The 21,140-nt window shown below is 42.1% G+C and overlaps 1 pseudogene; it reads left to right on the forward strand.

Annotated features, from left to right (window-relative positions):
* The window catches only part of LOC124042229, a 277,909-nt pseudogene that overhangs the window by 242,894 nt on the left and 13,875 nt on the right, over nt 1-21,140 (forward strand).

Genomic DNA, 21,140 nt, shown 5'->3' on the forward strand with positions numbered 1-21,140 from the left:
ATTAAAGTCAGACTCCACCATTAAAGTCAGACTCCACCATTAAAGTCAGACTCCACTATTAAAGTCAGACTCCCACCAATAAAGTCAGACTCCACTATTAAAGTCAGACTCCACTATTAAAGTCAGACTCTCACCAATAAAGTCAGACTCCACTATTAAAGTCAGAATCCACTATTAAAGTCAGACTCTACTATTAAAGTCAGACTCCACCAATAAAGTCAGACTCCACCAATAAAGTCAGACTCCACCAATAAAGTCAGACTCCACTATTAAAGTCAGACTCCACTATTAAAGTCAGACTCCCACCAATAAAGTCAGACTCCACGATTAAAGTCAGACTCTCACCAATAAAGTCAGACTCCACCATTCAAGTCAGACTCCACCATTCAAGTCAGACTCCACCATTTAAGTCAAACTCCACCATTCAAGTCAGTCTCCAAGAAGAATGGCCTTTTATAAAGACATTTCATGCAATTGTACATAATTGTATATTACTTTAAAATAATATTGTTTTATACAGCACAAATGATGGAAATGACAGGCTACTTTGACACGGACAAAGTGAGATCAATAAAAACGACCTCATCTTGAATCCATCAATATCCTAGGCCTAGGTGTGTGGAGACGTATTGTACAATATGAGGAGGAAATGACAGGTCTAGAAAAGCTTTCCAGTTTCACTGACTCACCCAATACTGCACAGCTCACTGGCCGCCGATGGCCAAAACCCTCATGCTGAAAGCCTGTCCCTCTTGTTTTACTTTGTAAAACTATGTTTGCTCAGTCGGCCTATTTGGAAGTTTATCAAATATGTAAATGGTCTACAGTCAGATTAGAGTCTTCTCCTTTAGGCAGGAGCCATTTGCTTTCTGACCTGTGTTTTTCCACAATTGTATTTGAAATATTGTGAAAGCCTGGTTCTGGCTGCATGCTGTTTACTGACAGATTTTCCATGCGTTCCCTGGTTATTTTATTTATTTAAACTTTATTTAACCAGGAAGGGCTCATTGAGATTAAAATCTCTTTTCAAGAGCGCCCATGCCAAGATAGGCAGCACCAAGTCATTACAAAAAAAATGACAGACAGACACCATGAAAAAGTAATCTAGTAAAAACAATTGAATTCACAAGAGTATAAAACAGCAAATTAAAAACATTGACAGGTCAGGGAATCAGCCTCAAAATCCTTCATCAGTGATTTAAAAACATTGACAGGTCAGGGAATCAGCCTCAAAATCCTTCATCAGTGATTTAAAAACACCAATCGGGACAAGTTCTTCCAGTTTAAAAGTATTTTGTAAGGTGTTCCAAGACGATGGCACAGAGACCGGGAGGTCCGTGGGGCGACGCACAATTGGTCTAGCGTCGTCTGGGTTAGGGAGGGTTTGGCCGATAGGGAAATCCTTGTCTCATCGTGCACCAGCAACTCCTGGACACATTGGTGCGGCTGGCTTCCGGGTTGGATGGCGCTGTGTTAAGAAGTAGTGCGGCTTGGTTGGGTTGTGTATCGGAGGACGCATGACTTTCAACCTTCGTCTCTCCCGAGCCCGTACGGGAGTTGTAGCGATGAGAGAAGATAGTAGCTACTAAACAATTGGATACCACGAAATTGGGGAGAAAAAGGGGTCAAATAAAAAAAATAAAAAAATAAAGAGTACATAAAAGCCCTTTTACCAAATTCAGTTTGGACATTTGGAACAGTTAGCAGGATAAAGTCCAGCGAACGAAGAGAGTACCCACCACATTTCTGAACAATAAAAATGCACAAATAAAAAGGTAGTAAACCCCAAATGGCTTTGTAAATAAAAGTATACCAGTGACTGAGCCTACGAGTGACTAGAGAAGGCCAGCCAACCCTGGTATACAAAGTGTAGTGGTGCGTAAGGGTTTTGTAGTTTAAAATAAATCTCAAAGTGCCATGGTAAAGAGTGTCAATTGATCTCAAACACTGAGCAGAAGCATTCATATATAAAATATCCCCATAGTCTAGTAAAGGCATAAATGTAGCTGATACAAGCCTCCTACAGGCCTTATTCCTAAAATAAAATCCCAATTTCAGCTTCAATTTTTTTACAAGTTGTTGAATATGCAATTTAAAAGAGAGGCCGTCATCAATTAAAATTCCCAGATATTTATATGAGGTTACAACCTCGATCTCTATATGCTTTGTGATTGGGTTACATGAACACAATCCACCGCTAGGCTATTGTCTAAATTATAGTCCTACACCTGGTGTAGTATTCTGTATTATTTCATTTCTTTCTGAACTGACAGCAGTAATTCTATAACTTGGCAAATTTATTTCAAGGTAATCAGAGGTACTGCAGCTCCTCCAGCACCATTGTCACACCTTTGATTCTATAAGGAAGAGATGAAGTGCCTTGCTGGAGAGATGAGAGTCGCAGGCTCATGTCTAGCAGAGAGAGGGAGAGCATAGAAAGGGGATCTCATTCTAGTTCTGTGTGAGATACAGGTGTGCTTCTCTCTCTCTCCACAGCACCGGTCACACCTTGCTCTCAAACATGCCTATAATGTTGTGCAAACCGTAATCCCGGGTCAGCACAACACAAATTAATTCTTAGAATATCAGGTTCGGACTGAAAATAGGCGTATTCACATGATGTTTGTTTATTTTCAGGAGCAGGAGAATTAGGGACTAGGCAACTGGTCACATGATGTTTATTTTCAGGAGCAGGAGAATTAGGGACGAGGCAACTGGTCACATGATGTTTATTTTCAGGAGCAGGAGAATTAGGCAACTGGTCACATGATGTTTATTTTCAGGAGCAGGAGAATTAGGGACGAGGCAACTGGTCACATGATGTTTATTTTCAGGAGCAGGAGAATTAGGGACGAGGCAACTGGTCACATGATGTTTATTTTCAACTGGTCACATGATGTTTATTTTCAGGAGCATTATGGGGAGGCGAGGCAACTGGTCACATGATGTTTATTTTCAGGAGGAGCAGGAATTAGGGACAGGATAATTAGGGAGGCAACTGGTCACATGATGTTTATTTTCAGGAGCAGGAGAATTAGGGACGAGGGGTCACATGACTGGTCACATGATGTTTATTTTCAGGAGCAGGAGAATTAGGGACGAGGCAACTGGTCACATGATGTTTATTTTCAGGAGCAGGAGAATTAGGGGAGGCAACTGGTCACATGATGTTTATTTTCAGGAGCAGGAGAATTAGGGACGAGGCAACTGGTCACATGATGTTTATTTTCAGGAGCAGGAGAATTAGGGACGAGGCAACTGGTCACATGATGTTTATTTTCAGGAGCAGGAGAATTAGGGACGAGGCAACTGGTCACATGATGTTTATTTTCAGGAGCAGGAGAATTATGGATGAGGCAACTGGTCACATGATGTTTATTTTCAGGAGCAGGAGAATTAGGGGACATGATGTTTATTTTCAGGAGCAGGAGAATTAGGGACAAGGCAACTGGCACTGGTCACATGATGTTTATTTTCAGGAGCAGGAGAATTAGGGACGAGGCAACTGGTCACATGATGTTTATTTTCAGGAGCAGGAGAATTTGGTCAGATGTTTATTTTCAGGAGCAGGAGAATTAGGGGAGAACTGGTCACATGATGTTTATTTTCAGGAGCAGGAGAATTAGGGACGAGGCAACTGGTCACATGATGTTTATTTTCAGGAGCAGGAGAATTAGGGACGAGGCAACTGGTCACATGATGTTTATTTTCAGGAGCAGGAGAATTTGGTCACATGATGTTTATTTTCAGGAGCAGGAGAATTACTGGGGACGCAGGAGAATTTTAGGGGACGAGGCAACTGGTCACATGATGTTTATTTTCAGGATCAGTTTATTTTCAGGAGCAGGAGAATTAGGGACGAGGCAACTGGTCACATGATGTTTATTTTCAGGAGCAGGAGAATTAGGGACGAGGCAACTGGTCACATGATGTTTATTTTCAGGAGCAGGAGAATTTTTCATGATGTTTATTTTCAGTAGCAGGAGAATTAGGGACGAGGCAACTGGTCACATGATGTTTATTTTCGGAGGCAGGAGAATTAGGGACGAGGCAACTGATGCTCCAGCAGACCTGAGTTCAAATACTAAATTGAAATCTTTCAAATACATTGAGCCTTTGCTTGAGTCTGCCTGGGGTGCCAGATGGGTGGGGTTTGCAGTTTGGGGACATTTAAATTGGTTCGTTAGACCAGGGAAGCTCAATCGTACCCATATAAAGTATTTGAACTTATATTAAATAGTATTTGAACCCAGGTCTGTGCTACAGCACTGTCTTTCTGACACTCAGTGTGTGAACCTAACTTCACACTATTTACAAGTTAGCAAGTACATGGTGGGAACTGAGAGTGTGTCTGGAGGCTGAAGTCATATTCTGTGGAGCAACAACAGCCTCAGAAAGCACTGAGGTTTTATCAAGAGAAGATCTCGGCCTATATAGATGATTTTTGAAAGTCAGGAAGCATCCTTTGCCTGTCACTCATACAGGATACGTTACTCTATTACTTTAATGCCGTTGTGAGTGTAAAGTTTACTGTTCTATTTCTCATTGTTTATTTCACTTTAGTTTATTATCTATTTCACTTGCTTTGGCAATGTAAACATGTTTCCCATGCCAATAAAGCCTTTGAATTGAATTGAATAGTGTTTTGTGATAATGTGTGCACAACATAAATGGTAAAATATAATATTGTTCATGTATTCCTTTCCTGGGTGTAATTGTTTTGTTATCTGTCTAACTTTAATGTCTATAAGTAAACTGCAAGATTTTATGCAACATGAACTAAACCTAACCAAACTAATTCCCTCCCTTGTTTTGTCACCCTCAGTGGCCAGCATCCAGAGGCTCCCGGCACTGTCTGTGATGACTGACATCAACTTCCCTATGAAGGGCCGTAAAGGCATGGTGGACTGGGCCAGGAACTCTGAGGACAAGGTGGTTATCCCCAAGGGCATCTTTCTACCACAGTCTGCAGGTAACTCAACCATGATGGTGGTGGTAGTGGTGGTGATGATGATGATGATGATGATGATGATGATGATGATGATGATGATGATGAATATGGTGGTAGTGGTGATGATGAATATGGTGGTAGTGCTATGATGATGATGATGATGATGATGATGATGATGATGATGGTGATGAATATGGTGGTAGTGCTAATGATGATGATGATGATGATGATGAATATGGTGGTAGTGCTAATGATGATGATGAATATGGTGGTAGTGCTAATGATGATGATGATGATGATGAATATGGTGGTAGTGGTGATGATGAAGATGAGGAGGAGATGGAGCAGGAGCTGGATAAGGAGAATCTTCTTCAGGCTGTTTAACCATGTTCTTTACTGTATTCTGAGCAGTATTTGAAACTCGTGTAGTAAGAAATTGGTTTATTTCCAAATGTCCAGTAGTCATGGCTAATTATGTGTAGTTACTTCTTCCAGAATGAACCCTTAGTTGCTCCATCATGTGACCCCACTGATCAAAATAGAATGCCTGGAGTTTGACCAACATTCTAGAATCTAGTGGCGTACAACTGTAAACCTAGCATTCCATTTCTAATGGCAGCACTAGCTGGGTCATTCCTACTCTGTGCCTTATGGACATCATAACTTATGGAGGGAAAAGTGTATATACTGTATATATATACAAATACGATTCCACCAGAAAAAGGACATTTTCAGGAAAACATATTGGTCAAGCTCATGCACCTATTTTTTTAGGTGCATTTTCCAACCTGTTAGGTGCATAACCCTAACAGGGTGGGAACTAACAGTGTGGAAATGTGGAGCAAGATTGAGCTAGCAAAATAGTGAACTTCTCTATCTAACAACACATGTTGTGAATTTTCTCGATAATTTAGCCTAACAGGGTGGAAATGTAATACTGGGACATACAGACTAACAACATGAAAAATGTTTTAAAAAAATATTTAAAAAATGATAAAACTGAGCGTTTATATTTATTTAGCTTTGCACCATTGTTTTCTCTCCATTGAAATGGTGACACTTCCTGAATGTGGTGTCATTGTAGAAAAGGGTCTTTTTTCTGAAATGGAAGTGTCACACAGATAATCTTTAATAAAATAATAATCAATACAATAATCATTATTGATGGGAGAAAATTTAACTAAGACTATAAAATAAATGAAGAAGGATTTTAAATATTTATTATTTTGTGGCTTATATTTGTCGTGGAATTTGATTGCTAATACAGAGGGACATCGCAAAAACACCTAACGTCCCTTTCAAGATATGTTTGTGTTTTTAAGGAAAAGGACATCTGACCTTCTATTAAATTCCTTCTGGGATCCACATCTGACAGTAAATAAGAAGTGATATTTCCTGGAGACAGAAAAGGCACCTTACGGTGGGAATGACCCAGCTACAGAATGGCAACGGCAGTGATTGACAACATCTACCATGACTCTATGATAACAATTGTGTAAATGAGACCTAGCAAACAAGCAGAACCAAAGATATTGTAGTTCCCTTAATCTCAAAGTGCTTAAAGCAGTAGTGGAATGAATGGTGTCAAACACAAGGTTTCCATGTGTTTGATGATGCCATTTCATTCGCTCCGTCCCTGACATTATTATGAGCCGTCCTCCCCTCAGCAGCCTCCTGTGATGTTTGTATCCTGTTAACCCATGCCAGTGCAGAGCCCAGAGCCCAGAGCCCAGAGAGCCCAGAGCCCAGAGCCCAGAGTGTAGACAGACAATTTGGTTAACTGGCTTAATCAGTTTAGCAGGGAGACCTATCCAGGTAGCCTCCCAAGTAGCACCCTAATCCCTATATTGTGCAGTACTTTTAACCAGAGCCCTATGGGCCCCATGTAGGGAATAGGGATCCATTTGGAGCAGAGATCCAGAGAACTGCTCCAACAGGTGTCGACAGCCTCCATTTCGCTGCCTTACAGCAGTGGTCACCAACCTTTTCTGAGTCAAGATCATTTTCGCAGTCAAAAAGCAAGCCGAGATCTACCGCTCAGATTCTTTTTAAAACATGACTTAAAAAACTGAATATTAACCTAATAAAAACTGTTTTGTAGGAATGAGGTTTGTGCAGTAGGTCAAACACATTATCACAGCATATTGTCCAAACTGATTTCCTTCTGTCCATCAGACATGGATGGATCACCTGTTTTCATCCTGGGGACAGTCCTGTACAAGACTCTGGGACTGATGCTGCCTTCACCAAGGTATGATGGACCATACATCTTCTCTATCAACATCTCTCTCTCTCTCTCTGTCTCTGTCTCTCTGTCTCTCTCTCTCTCTCTCTCTCTCTGTCTCTCTCTCTCTCTCTCTCTCTCTCTCTCTCTCTCTCTCTCTAGCACTGTCACTCTCACTCTCTCTCTCTGTCTCTCTGTCTCTCTCTCTCTCTCTCTCTCTAGCACTCTGTCACTCTCTTTCTCTCTGTCACTCTTCTCTCTCTGTCACTCCTCTCTCTGTCACTCCTCTCTCTGTCACTCCTTCTCTCCTCTGTCACTCCTCTCTCTGTCACTCCTTCTCTCTCTGTCATTCTCTCTCTGTCACTCCTTCTCTCTCTGTCTCTCTCTCTCTCTCTAGCACTGTCACTCTCTCTCTCTGTCTCTCTCCCTGTCTCTCTCTCTCTCTCTCTCTCTCTCTCTCTCTCTCTCTCTCTCTCTCTCTCTCTCTCTCTCTCTCTCTCTCTCTCTCTCTCTCTCTCTCTCTCTCTCTCTCTCTCTCTCTCTCTCTCTCTCTCTCTCTGTCTCTCTCTGTCTCTCTCTCTCTCTCTGTCTCTCTCCTCTGTCTCTCTCTCTGTCTCTCTCTCTGTCTCTCTCTGTCTCTCTCTGTCTCTCTCTCTGTCTCTCTCTCTCTGTCTCCTCTCTGTCCCTCTCTGTCTCTCTCTGTCTCTCTCTCTGTCTCTCTCTCTGTCTCTCAGCGGAGGAGAGGGAGACAGAGGGGATAAGTAGTCATTTGGGACACGGTCCAGGCGAGACAGCAGTGAGATGTAAAATATGATGTCAACTTTATTCTCTGACAAAGTGTCTGCTGCACTGCCTGAGTGTAAATCCTCCAATAGTATTTCACAGGTAGTGTAGGCTATCCAGGGAGGGTTCATAAAAGACTCCTTCCACTTTGCTTTTCCAGGAAATGGCCTCTACATTGCACTATATGTACTTGCAAAAGCTCATTTTACGTACTGCACTATACATACTACTGTACCTACGAGGATACAAAAACCCTTCTCAAGGTACATTATATACAGTAGATCAAAAATGATGTGGAGGTAAAACAGACATATTATTCCCATGATGCATCATTCTACCAGATCATCATCAATACTTCAAAAGGAAAAATGGCATCGCTTTCTTTCAGAATATCGTAGTAGAATACCATCTTTCAGTCGTGTAATCCATAGATGACAAGCCAATTATCAAAGAATCCATCAAAGCTGATCAACTCAAGTTTCCCTGTAACTTTTCATGAATTAAAACGACAAGCTTTGCTCCCAGAATCAACAACAATTAATCTCTGCTTTCTGCTGAGGAGGATGACACCACATCTGTGTCCCAAATCGCACCCTATTCCCTATATAATGTACTTCTTTTGACCAAAGCCCTGGTCTAAAGTAGTGCACTAAATAAGGAATAGGGTACCATTCGGGAAGCAACACAAAATTGGGTTAAAATAATCATCATAATATCTGAACTCCATCCTGGTTAAATCATATTATGTTCTCATACTACTAATTAGAAGGGACAACGGACGACCAAGCAATATTTCATGGTTGGTTTATGCTTTCAAGCTGGTTTCCAATATGGTTAGTTATTCTGTTGATCAGTTTGGACATTACTGTCATTACGTATCGTCAAGGCTCTCACCCAGTTAGAGCAAGGCTGCGTATGAAATCACACCCTATTCCCTATGTAGGGCTCTGATCTAAAGTACACTTTGATAGGGAATAGGGTGCCATTCGGGACACAAGCCTAGAATTTGAATCTCTTGCATTGAGTGACAGACAAAAGGATGCCTGAGGAAAAGCTATATGAAATAATAGTGTTTAACATGATTTTTGAACGACTACCTCACCTCTGTACCCCACACATACAATGATCTATAAGATCCCTTAGTCGAGCAGTGAGTTTCAAACACAGATTCAGCACAGATTCCTTAAAAGTCCAATGATATTTTCCAATGCCTCACAAAGAAGGGCACTTAATTGGTAGATGTTTTTGTATTTTATTAAGCAGACTTTGAATATCCCTCTGAGCATGTTAAAGTTATGAATTACACTTCAGATGGTGTATCAATACACCCAGTCACTACAAAGGTGATTCTAACATGTATTGACTCAGAGGTGTGAATGCTTATGCAAATGAGATATTTATATATTTCATTTTCTGTTCATTAGCAAACATTTTCTAAATGCATGTTTTCACTTTGTCAATATGGGTCGCTATTAATGTTTCTCTCACATAATTAGTTAGAGCTAGTGTACAGTGCTGGATAGCTAGATGGTTAGCTACTGGCTACATGTTAGCTAGCTGGCTAGAGATGTTACCTACAACAACCCACAATCAGATGGATTTTCCTGTTGCACAAAGCTTTTGACAGAGTAGACACCTTTTGCAACAGGTCCTCATACACTGAGAGGAAAACCAATAGCAGATAAGATAAAATAACACATTCAGCAATGGTATCTACCTGAAGTGACATGCAGCCATCAGTCAGTCTCTCCTCAGAGCAGTGATCTACGCACAGGGTCCCGTTTCTTTGTTCCCGGTCTCAACTAACCCAAACAACACGGAACTCCACCCTTTCAAAGAAATGATGTTGCTATTCTTAGCCTCCTTGGGAGTGCTGCACTACAACTATACATTACCCCACTGTAGGATGGTCCTGAAGGAAATATAGTCAAATATATAGAATCCACTGATGAAATTATAGCATTAGCAGTGCAGATAGATTTCCTCTGGTCACTGATATTCTACTCTTATAAAAGCCATCCATTGTTATTGTATTTCCTCTGGTCACTGATATTCTACTCTTATAAAAGCCATCCATTATTATTATATTTCCTCTGATCACTGATATTCTACTCTTATAAAAGCCACCCATTGTTATTGTATTTCCTCTGGTCACTGATATTCTACTCTTATAAAAGCCACCCATTGTTATTGTATTTCCTCTGGTCACTGATATTCTACTCTTATAAAAGCCATCCATTGTTATTGTATTTCCTCTGGTCACTGATATTCTACTCTTATAAAAGCCATCCATTGTTATTGTATTTCCTCTGGTCTCTGATATTCTACTTATAAAAGCCATCCATTGATGTTGTATCTGCACTAGTTTTCTTTATGAACCAGTCCTAAATCCATATTTGACTTAGTAATGTGGCCTGTTTATGGAAACAGCAGACAGACTGACCCAGATTGTGGTGTTCTTGCCCAGGATCAAACATCGAACCCAGTCTTTCTCTCTAGAGAGTTCCAGGCGTTCTATGGAACATCTTTGGGCCCAGCTGAGAGCTCTAGAACCTTCTCCGACCCTCCCTAGAGAACTGTAGGTCAGACACTGTCAGTCAGAAACCAAAATGGCACACTATTCCCTACATTTAGCACTACTTTTGACCAGAGTCCTTTGGGCCCAGTCAAAAGTAGTGCACTATATTATAGAGAGTAGGGTGTCATTTGAACCAGTCAGTCATTGTAGTATCAGTTTGGTGGTGTCACAACCTACTGTTTTGTTTCCCCAGGAGGTAAATGAAAGAGAGAGAGATGAAAGAGGGAAAGGAAATGTGACATTCTCTGTTCTCCACCCCATGACACACGTTCCCTTGAAGATAAAGACAAATGAAGTGCAAAGAGGACATAGTGTAGATCTGAACCTGGAAAAGTAGAAAGGCTCCAATTAACTTCCTTTTGAGTAGTTCTCTTTCATTCTCTTTTTCTGGGCCAGTTCAGGTGAGGTGAGGAGAGAGGCAGGCTCAGAAGTGTACCAAGACCGCTTTCTACCAAGTCACCCTTTCATGAACTACAATGTATTATTATGTTTCAAAACACATTACCACTCTAGAGAGAAAGTCATCCATTTTTATTCAGCAATAGAATCCCCCCCCCATACCTATATTCAGGAAGTAAATAAGCTAAAGACAAAAGGAGAGTGTCATTTGAAGTTGGTTTGGGGATTTGTCTTGCTTTGCAGTGGAGATAGACTAGATATACACTGCATGAGATGAGGAAGAGGCACGGAATGCATCCCAAATGGCACCCTATTCCCTGGACCCCAGGAAGGCAGCAGCTAATGGGGATCCAGAATAAATACTGTGCAGTACTTTTGTAGTAGTGCAGTAAAAAGGGAATTGGGTGCCATTTGTGATACAGACAGTGTTTAAAGATCTCTGTTAGATTCAGGTTGTTTGGTAGAGACACTTCACTGTGATTCATTTAACGTAGAAAAGGCCAGACCTCCAGACGTGTCTATTTTCAATCTTTTGTGACTCGCTCCAAATGGACCATGAAAATCACACCCTAAGTTGGCCCCCAGTGCCTAATTTCTCTCCTCTCGCTCTGTCTGGGCTCCAGTTCACATGTATTTGGGTTGACTTGTCTTGTCCTGCAGTGCCACAGCAGGTGTGTTTATCTTCACGTGTGTCATTTTGTGTGTCAGGTCTTGTCCTGTGCCACAGCAGGTTGTTTATCAAGTGTCACAGAGAGGTGTGTCATTTTGTGTGTCAGGTCTTGTCCTGCAGTGCCACAGCAGGTGTGTTTATCAAGTGCCTCACAGAGAGGTGTGTCATTTTGTGTGTCAGGTCTTGTCCTGCAGTGCCACAGCAGGTGTGTTTATCAAGTGCCTCACAGAGAGGTGTGTCATTTTGTGTGTGTGTATCAAGTGCATTTCAGGTCTTGTCCTGCAGTGCCACAGCAGGTGTGTTTATCAAGTGCCTCACAGAGAGGTGTGTCATTTTGTGTGTCAGGTCTTGTCCTGCAGTGCCACAGCAGGTGTGTCAGTGCCTGACATTTTGTGTTGTTTTTGCATCAAAGGTGGACATTGATACATTGTGCATCTATAGTATCAACATTCTGAATGAGGGGTCATGTTGTAAACGCTGTATATGATTTTATCTTCGCTAAGTCTATGAAACACAACTCATTTAGGGAACATTTTATTAACACACCTTTTGTGCAAACTCCCCAAAAAATAAAATCCTGACTCACAAAGAAAACTCTCCCAGAGATTGTAATGCATTTGTCTGACATATACCCTTATAATAAGACAGAACATAAAGTTTAGTCATATGGTTTGTACGATTTGTGAAGCATTTATATAGTGCTTATAAAGCCTTTATGTAGTGATCATGAAGCCATTATGAAGCCACATATAGCCTTTATAAGATGTACTTTGTTTAAAGTGGGACCGAACACACGGTATTTATGTAGCAGTGCCTACGTGCCACAACTTCCAATCAGTGTCCATCTCATGGTGTACATCACTCTGTTTTCCACCCAGGAACCACACGGCAGTGAGCTCCAAAGTCATTGCTGTCACAGTGAGACCAGAGCCCAGGATAACAGAGTCACACCTGGAGATCGAGCTGGCTCACCTGGCCAACGTAAGGACCGTTGTTTTATTCATCTTTCATATTTCATCTTTCATTTGAATTCATTCGAGGGCAAGAATGACCTCCTCACAATGTAAGTACCTGCCCAAGACTCCCTCACTTCTTGAAAAGGCATACAAGCGACACAGAGGAGGCAGATGTTTAATATCCAATCAGATAATTGTGTAACCGATACATTGGACCCAGTTACATGACGGTAATCCATGTACCTGAGTCCACACTAAAACACAGTTACCAAAGTCAATTGTACAGAGAAGATACTGTAAATCTGGACCTATATTCACACAACATCTCAGAGTACGAGTGCTGACCTAGGAACAGGTCATCCCTGTCCATATTAACCTAATTCATTTTATTATTAAAGGCAAAACTGACCCCAGATCAGCAGTGCTACTCTGAAACGCTTGATAAATACAGGCCCAGATCTGAATCAGGAGGACAAGTTGAAATATATGGGCTCTGACAATGACATGCTGCTCTGCATCACCTTGGACGACACCTCTGAACGATCGTCTTCATCTCAGAGATTAACTAAAAGGCCAGGGTTGTAAAGAGAGCTTGTCCTTGTAATTATCTGGCCATCTCTCTCTCTCTCTCTCTGTGCCTCTCTCTCTCTCTCTCTCTCTCTGTGCCTCTCTCTCTCTCTCTCTCTCTCTCTCTCTCTCTCTCTCTCTCTCTCTCTCTCTCTCTCTCTCTCTCTCTCTCTCTCTCTCTCTCTCTCTCTCTCCTGACACACCTGCTACACTGGGCGCCTGCAAATGAATTATCGAATCAATTACTCTACCATTGTTTGTTGGCTAATGCACTCTAAACGTGTGGCTGTAGCCATTGTTGGGTACTTCAATGCTTATTGAGGCTAAAGTGATTCAAAGTGAAACTGCCACCAATTCTCATTGGCATTTTACATTTTAACCCTGAACTGCAATCTAAAGAGGTCTTGCCATAGCCGTTAGTTTAAAGAACAATTTGTTTAGTGAGTTATTCTTAGATAATTACGGGTAGAAATGACTATCTGTGAGTCTTTGGTCATTTTGTTGTGGTTATCTAATGAGTGAAGGTTTTCAGCGTGCTCTCTTCTTCTTGGTAATGCAGGGAACCCTGAGTCCTTACTGTGCACTGTGGGATAACAGCGTCATGTAAGTGAACAAGCCTTCCTTTTTGCTGTTTTCTCCTTGCTCTTCTCTAATCCATGGTGATGCTGATGTATCTGTTATGTATGGACTTACGCTTTTGATTTCTATTGATATAAACTATATTTCTAAATGCTCTGAAGATGAAAACACTGTTTTGTCCGTCTTCTAAGAGGTTCAAGGGTGCTTACTCTTGGCAAAGTGTACTGTACGTAATTCTACTCAGAATGTCTTCAGACGATCCTATACTCTGTATGTATTAGCTTCGGGGCCGTCGTCCTCTGTAAGGGGATCTGAGGACAATTACTTCAGCAGAAAAAAACGCCTATGAAGATTAAAATCAGATGAAATGGATAAATCTTCTAAATGACATCGGGGAATTTTAGTCTGGGACTGCATCCCAAATGGCATTCTGTTCCCTTTATCGTGCACTACGTTTGACTAAAGCCTGGGCACTTTATAGTAAATAGGGACGCAGTCTGACTTTTCTCTTGACAACGTATAATAACATGAGGGGAACAGGGACATTACATCACCGATCCCCTACTATCTCACATACAGGGTTCCTGTATTTCATTAAGCTACAGGCACCTCTTATCTCACATACAGGGTTCCTGTATTTCATTACAGGGTTCCTGCTACAGGCACCTCTTATCTCACATACAGGGTTCCTGTATTTCATTAAGCTACAGGCACCTCTTATCTCACATACAGGGTTCCTGTATTTCATTAAGCTACAGGCACCTCTTATCTCACATACAGGGTTCCTGTATTTCATTAAGCTACAGGCACCTCTTATCTCACATACAGGGTTCCTGTATTTCATTAAGCTACAGACACCTCTTATCTCACATACAGGGTTCCTGTATTTCATACAGACACCTACTATCTCACTATATTTATCTCCTATAGCAACAGGGTTCCATTTTTGTATTTCATTAAGTCTGAAATAACAAACTTTAGAAGCCTTCTTAAACTCACCTACAAGTTTATCTCACATACAGGGTTCCTGTATTTCATTAAGCTACAGACACCTATTATCTCACATACAGGGTCCTGTATTTCATTAAGCTACAGACACCTATTATCTCACATACAGGGTTCCTGTATTTCATTAAGCTACAGACACCTATTATCTCACATACAGGGTTCCTGTTCCATACAGGTTTTGAATGCATCTCTTGTCCTCTATGTTGTATTTCAGCCGTTATATTACAGCCGTAAGAGCACACTGATAAGGGTAAATGGAATGAAAGATCCTTTGTGCCGTTGGAATATCAAGGAACTCAGTGATTTGATAGAAGCTGGTTTCAATGCCATCGTTATTTGTTCCTTGTGTTCTTTGTTCCTTACACATTGTGCGTCAGAAAATATACCATCATTATATACATTAGACTCAAATCTTATCTCTATTTAATTTAACATGCTTTATTATTCTGGTTTCTTAATCCTCATCTGAAAGGACTAGATAGCATACAGATGGCGGACCTTAATTTGAACCAGTATGCAACAGCAAGAAAAATAATGCTGCAGCAACAGGAAATGTTAATAATTATGTCGATTAGAAATTCATGGACATTTTTGTAGGGGTTGATACTATTATCGTGAAGGGAAAGCAAGTCTGAAATAACAAACTTTAGAAGCCTTCTTAAACTCAAAAGCACTACAAGTTTCATTTCCTGCTGTATAGGAAAATTCTCAGTAACAAACGAGTGACCAAATTAAGATCCTACATCTGTACAACGTTTAAATTGAAGAATGTCAACAAATAACGTCAACTACAGTTGGGCAAAAAAGTATTTAGTCAGCCACCAATTGTGCAAGTTCTCCCACTGAAAAAGATGAGAGAGGCCTGTAATTTTCCTCATAGGTACACTTCAACTATGACAGACAAAATGAGAATTTTTTTTCCAGAAAATCACATTGTAGGATTTTAATGAATTGATTTGCAAATTATGGTGGAAAATAAGTATTGGTCACCTACAAACAACCACCCTCTCCCTGGGGCACACCTATAGGACAGCTCAGCCCAGGTTTATACCCCCACCACCCTCTCCCTGTGGCACACCTATAGGACAGCTCAGCCCAGATGTATACCTCTATCACCCTCTCCCTGGGGCACACCTATAGGACAGCTCAGCCCTGGTGTAGACCCCCACCACCCTCTCCCTGGGGCACACCTATAGGACAGCTCAGCCCTGGTGTAGACCCCCACCACCCTCTCCCTGGGGCACACCTATAGGACAGCTCAGCCCTGGTGTAGCCCCCACCACCCTCTCCCTGGGGCACACCTATAGGACAGCTCAGCCCAGGTGTAGCCCCCCACCACCCTCTCCCTGGGGCACACCTATAGGACAGCTCAGCCCAGGTGTAGCCCCCCACCACCCTCTCCCTGGGGCACACCTATAGGACAGCTCAGCCCAGGTGTATACCCCTATCATCCTCTCCCTGGGGCACACCTATTGGACAGCTCAGCCCAGGGGCCTCCCACCACCCTCTCCCTGGGGCACACCTATAGGACAGCTCAACCCAGGTGTAGACCCCCACCACCCTCTCCCTGGGGCACACCTATAGGACAGCTCAGCCCTGGTGTAGCCCCCCACCACCCTCTCCCTGGGGCACACCTATAGGACAGCTCAGCCCAGGTGTAGCCCCCACCACCCTCTCCCTGGGGCACACCTATAGGACAGCTCAGCCCAGGTGTAGCCCCCACCACCCTCTCCCTGGGGCACACCTATAGGACAGCTCAGCCCAGGTGTATACCCCTATCATCCTCTCCCTGGGGCACACCTATTGGACAGCTCAGCCCAGGTGTAGCCTCCCACCACCCTCTCCCTGGGGCACACCTATAGGACAGCTCAACCCAGGTGTAGACCCCCACCACCCTCTCCCTGGGGCACACCTATAGGACAGCTCAGCCCAGGTGTATACCCCTATCACCCTCTCCCTGGGGCACACCTATAGGACAGCTCAGCCCAGGTGTAGCCCCCCACCACCCTCTCCCTGGGGCACACCTATAGGACAGCTCAGCCCAGGTGTAGCCCCCCACCACCCTCTCCCTGGGGCACACCTATAGGACAGCTCAGCCCAGGTGTATACCCCTATCATCCTCTCCCTGGGGCACACCTATTGGACAGCTCAGCCCAGGTGTAGCCTCCCACCACCCTCTCCCTGGGGCACACCTATAGGACAGCTCAACCCAGGTGTAGACCCCCACCACCCTCTCCCTGGGGCACACCTATAGGACAGCTCAGCCCAGGTGTATACCCCTATCACCCTCTCCCTGGGGCATTCCTATTGGACAGCTCAGCCCAGGTGTAGCAACCCACCACCCTCTCCCTGGGGCACATCTATAGGACAGCTCAGCCCAGGTGTATACCCCCACCACCCTCTCCCTGGGGCACACCTATTGGACAGCTCAGCCCAGGTGTAGCCCCCCACCACCCGCTCCCTTTACCAAACAATGGTCACAGTGAGGGTGGGTGACAGGGACATTAGTTAGAACAACCCAGAGGTGTAAACAGTCAGATAGAGACACAATGCAGGAGAAAACAGAAGTAAATGATGTTGGATGATTATGCTTGTCACTACAGGCCTATGGAAGTACATATAAACAGACACTTGAGGGTTGTTTGCCTACATTTACCCTGCCGGCCAATATATCTACTTCCCGGTAGGGAAAATTGACCACAAAGATGTTATTTTAACAATTGTTCAACCAGTTCTGGTTTTAATCATGTCGTAATGAGGTCATTTCAACGTTGCACCACTGGGGAATACAATATCTATCATAGGTGACATACTGTATGATCCCTGTGTGATAATATATAACATTCTACAGGAATTCATATTTGACATCTTCCAGTACAAAATAGCAGCTGTTATTGTCCGCAGCCCCAGTTTGTAAATTGAATATGGCTGCTTTTTAATTTTAATAATTCTAAAATGTGAAAATTGCACTGTGCTTCTGCTGCAATATCAGTTACAGCGAGAGAAACGAGTTCTCTTCTCCACTCAGTGGCAGATAAGAAAACTAAAGCACATTCAACCAAAATCCATTTCTATTGAATCAGGGGCCACACAGCTCTCTGGTCTCTTGAGAATAATTAAAGTTTTTAGAAATAGATTCAGGTCCAGTAGTATTTCTACTGTCGGCTGAAAGAGTTGAAGGGACAGCGACTGTGAACCAGGGGGAAGTCAGCTGGAGGAGGATGTTATTAGAACTGGAATTAACAAAACAGAATTTGGTTTCTTGGCAACAAGCTTGTCCAAGCAAAGTAGAACTCATGCATAATTCATAACGATCTAATATATTTGTTTGTGTTTTGTTTATTCTTGTCATCAGTAATCTGTTTGTCTGAGGGTTTATGTGTAAATCAATTAATTTGTTGGTTAACATGTGTACCCAGCAAAGGGAACCAACATTCATCTGTGCAGGAAAACAATTAGAATACATGAGGTAATGTATTGTACCCCCCAATCCTGACCTCTGCATCTGGTATGCGTGATCATGCATATGCCTAAATGATGATTTATCCTCATTTTGTGGAAAGGGTTGTCAATACAACAGACATGGATGATCAGAAAAAACATGATGATTAAGCAAAGGGGGAAACAAAACAAGTCTAACAAAAATAAGTAGTTTGTCTTTCCAATAAGTTTTCCCCCTGAATACTTTCCTCCCTCCTGAATACTTTTCCCCTCCTGAATACTTTTCTCCTCCTGAATATTTTCCTCCTGAATACTTTCCTCCTGAATACTTTCTCCTGAATATTTTCCCCTGAATACTTTCCCCCTGAATATTTTCCTCCTGAATACTTTCCCCCTGAATACTTTCTCCCTGAATATTTTCCTCCTGAATACTTTTGAATACTTTCCCCTGAATACTTTCCCTCCCCCTGAATACTTTCCTCCTGAATACTTTCCCCCTGAATACTTTACCCCTGAATACTTTCCCCCTGAATATTTTCCTCCTGAATACTTTCCTCCTGAATACTTTCCCCCTGAATACTTTCCTGAATACTTTCCCTGAATATTTTCCTCCTGAATACTTTCCCCTGAATACTTTTGAATACTTTCCCCTGAATATTTTCCTCCTGAATACTTTCTCCCTGATTTTTTCCTCCTGAATACTTTCCCCCTGAATATTTTCCTCCTGAATACTTTCTCCCTGAATATTTTCCTCCTGAATATTTTCCTTCTGAATACTTTCCCCTTGAAAATATTCCTCCTGAATACTATCCTCTTGAAGAGATGACATCTGTAACATTGGTAAATCACAACTCCCATAACACAGGACTGAAACCATGGCAACCAATGCTGTCTTTGTAGCCAAGATATATACCAAACAGAGACTAACGCTGACTAACATAAGTAAGGAAGATAGACTCGGGTTTCTCCTGCTAAGGGGGAGATGCTATTCCATGTCCTGTTTGTTCTCTGCTCCACTGCATAGACGAGGATTAAGAAATCATAGGCCCAGGTCTTTGTTTTGTTTTTTACACCACACAAATACAACAAAATGAGTGGCTATTCTGACACTGACAAACTGAGATCAGCCTGGTCTTGAATTCCAACTAAAAATAGCTCAGGCCAATGAAATGAAACAACATTAAAAAGTCAAGTATTCACAGCCCTTGACTTTTTCCAAATGTTGTTGTGTTACAGCCTGAATTCAAAAAGGGACATTTAGATTTGATTTCACTTTTTTTGGTAATAATGAAAAGCTGAAATGTCTTGAGTCAATAAGTATTCAACCCCTTTGTTATGGCCTAAATATGTCCAGGAGTAAACGTGTGCTTAACAAATCACATAATAAGTTACATGGACTCACTCTGTGTGCCATAATAGTGTTCAACATGATTTTTGACACATCTCTGTACCCCACACCTACAATTATCTGTAGGGTACCTCAGTCGAGCAGTGAATTTCGAACACAGATTCAACCACAAAGAACAGGAAGGTTTTCCAATGACTCGCAAGATCAGCATCTATTAGTCAGCACCTCCAAATATTCATTAATTATAATCCACATAAAAATTAAAATTTCCTGTTGCTGCAGGATTATTTTCAACCTCTAGCAAACTGGTTTAAATTAAGATCCTACATCTGTATGTCCACTATGTTCATTATTATGTATTTAGTATTTATTAGGATCCCTATTAGCTAGTGCTAAAGCAGCAGCTACTCTTCCTGGGGTCCACACAAAACAGGAAACATGACATAATACAGAACATGAATAGACCAGAACATCAGAGGGACAGAACTACATACATTTTAAACAAGAACACACACTTTCATACATGGATGCCTTCATAATCATGTGATTCATACTGGACTGAATGTAAGTGCAACACACCGACATGGAAACAAGGTGGTGGGTTGCAAATAGGCTGACACTTTTCAGACCCGGGATCGAGCCCGGGTCTGTAGTGATGCCTCTAGCACTTAGCCTTAGACCCTGCGCCCCTCAGGATCCCAACTTTGTTTCGCTAAATTCCCCTGACCTGAATTAATCCACGTTGTTTCTATAGTTACCACCCATAATGGGTATCCTGGGGTAAAGTATTGTTAGCTGAGATATAGTGTAACCTGTTACAGTTTATCACCCCTGAAGGGTTATCTGAGGTATAGTGTAACTTGTTACAGTCTACCACCCATGAAGTGTTATCTGAGGTATAGTGTAACTTGTTACAGTCTACCACCCATGAAGGGTTATCTGAGGTATAGTGTAACTTGTTACAGTCTACCACCCATGAAGGGTTATCTGAGGTATAGTGTAACTTGTTACAGTCTACCACCCATGAAGGGTTATCTGAGGTATAGTGTAACTTGTTACAGTCTACCACCCATGAAGGGTTATCTGAGGTATAGTGTAACTTGTTACAGTCTACCACCCATGAAGGGTTATCTGAGGTATAGTGTAACTTGTTACAGTCTACCACCCATGAAGGGTTATCTGAGGTATAGTGTAACTTGTTACAGTCTACCACCCATGAAGGGTTATCTGAGGTATAGTGTAATCTTGTTACAGTCTACCACCCATGGAGGGTTATCTGAGGTATAGTGTAACTTGTTACAGTCTACCACCCATGGAGGGTTATCTGAGGTATAGTGTAACTTGTTACAGTCTACCACCCATGAAGGGTTATCTGAGGTATAGTGTAACTTGTTACAGTCTACCACCCATGAAGGGTTATCTGAGGTATAGTGTAACTTGTTACAGTCTACCACCCATGGAGGGTTATCTGAGGTATAGTGTAACTTGTTACAGTCTACCACCCATGAAGGGTTATCTGAGGTATAGTGTAACTTGTTACAGTCTACCACCCATGAAGGGTAATCTGAGGTATAGTGTAACTTGTTACAGTCTACCACCCATGAAGGGTTATCTGAGGTATAGTGTAACTTGTTAC

The sequence above is a fragment of the Oncorhynchus gorbuscha genome, linkage group LG08, assembly GCF_021184085.1.
Source record: "Oncorhynchus gorbuscha isolate QuinsamMale2020 ecotype Even-year linkage group LG08, OgorEven_v1.0, whole genome shotgun sequence".
NCBI lineage: Eukaryota > Metazoa > Chordata > Actinopteri > Salmoniformes > Salmonidae > Oncorhynchus > Oncorhynchus gorbuscha.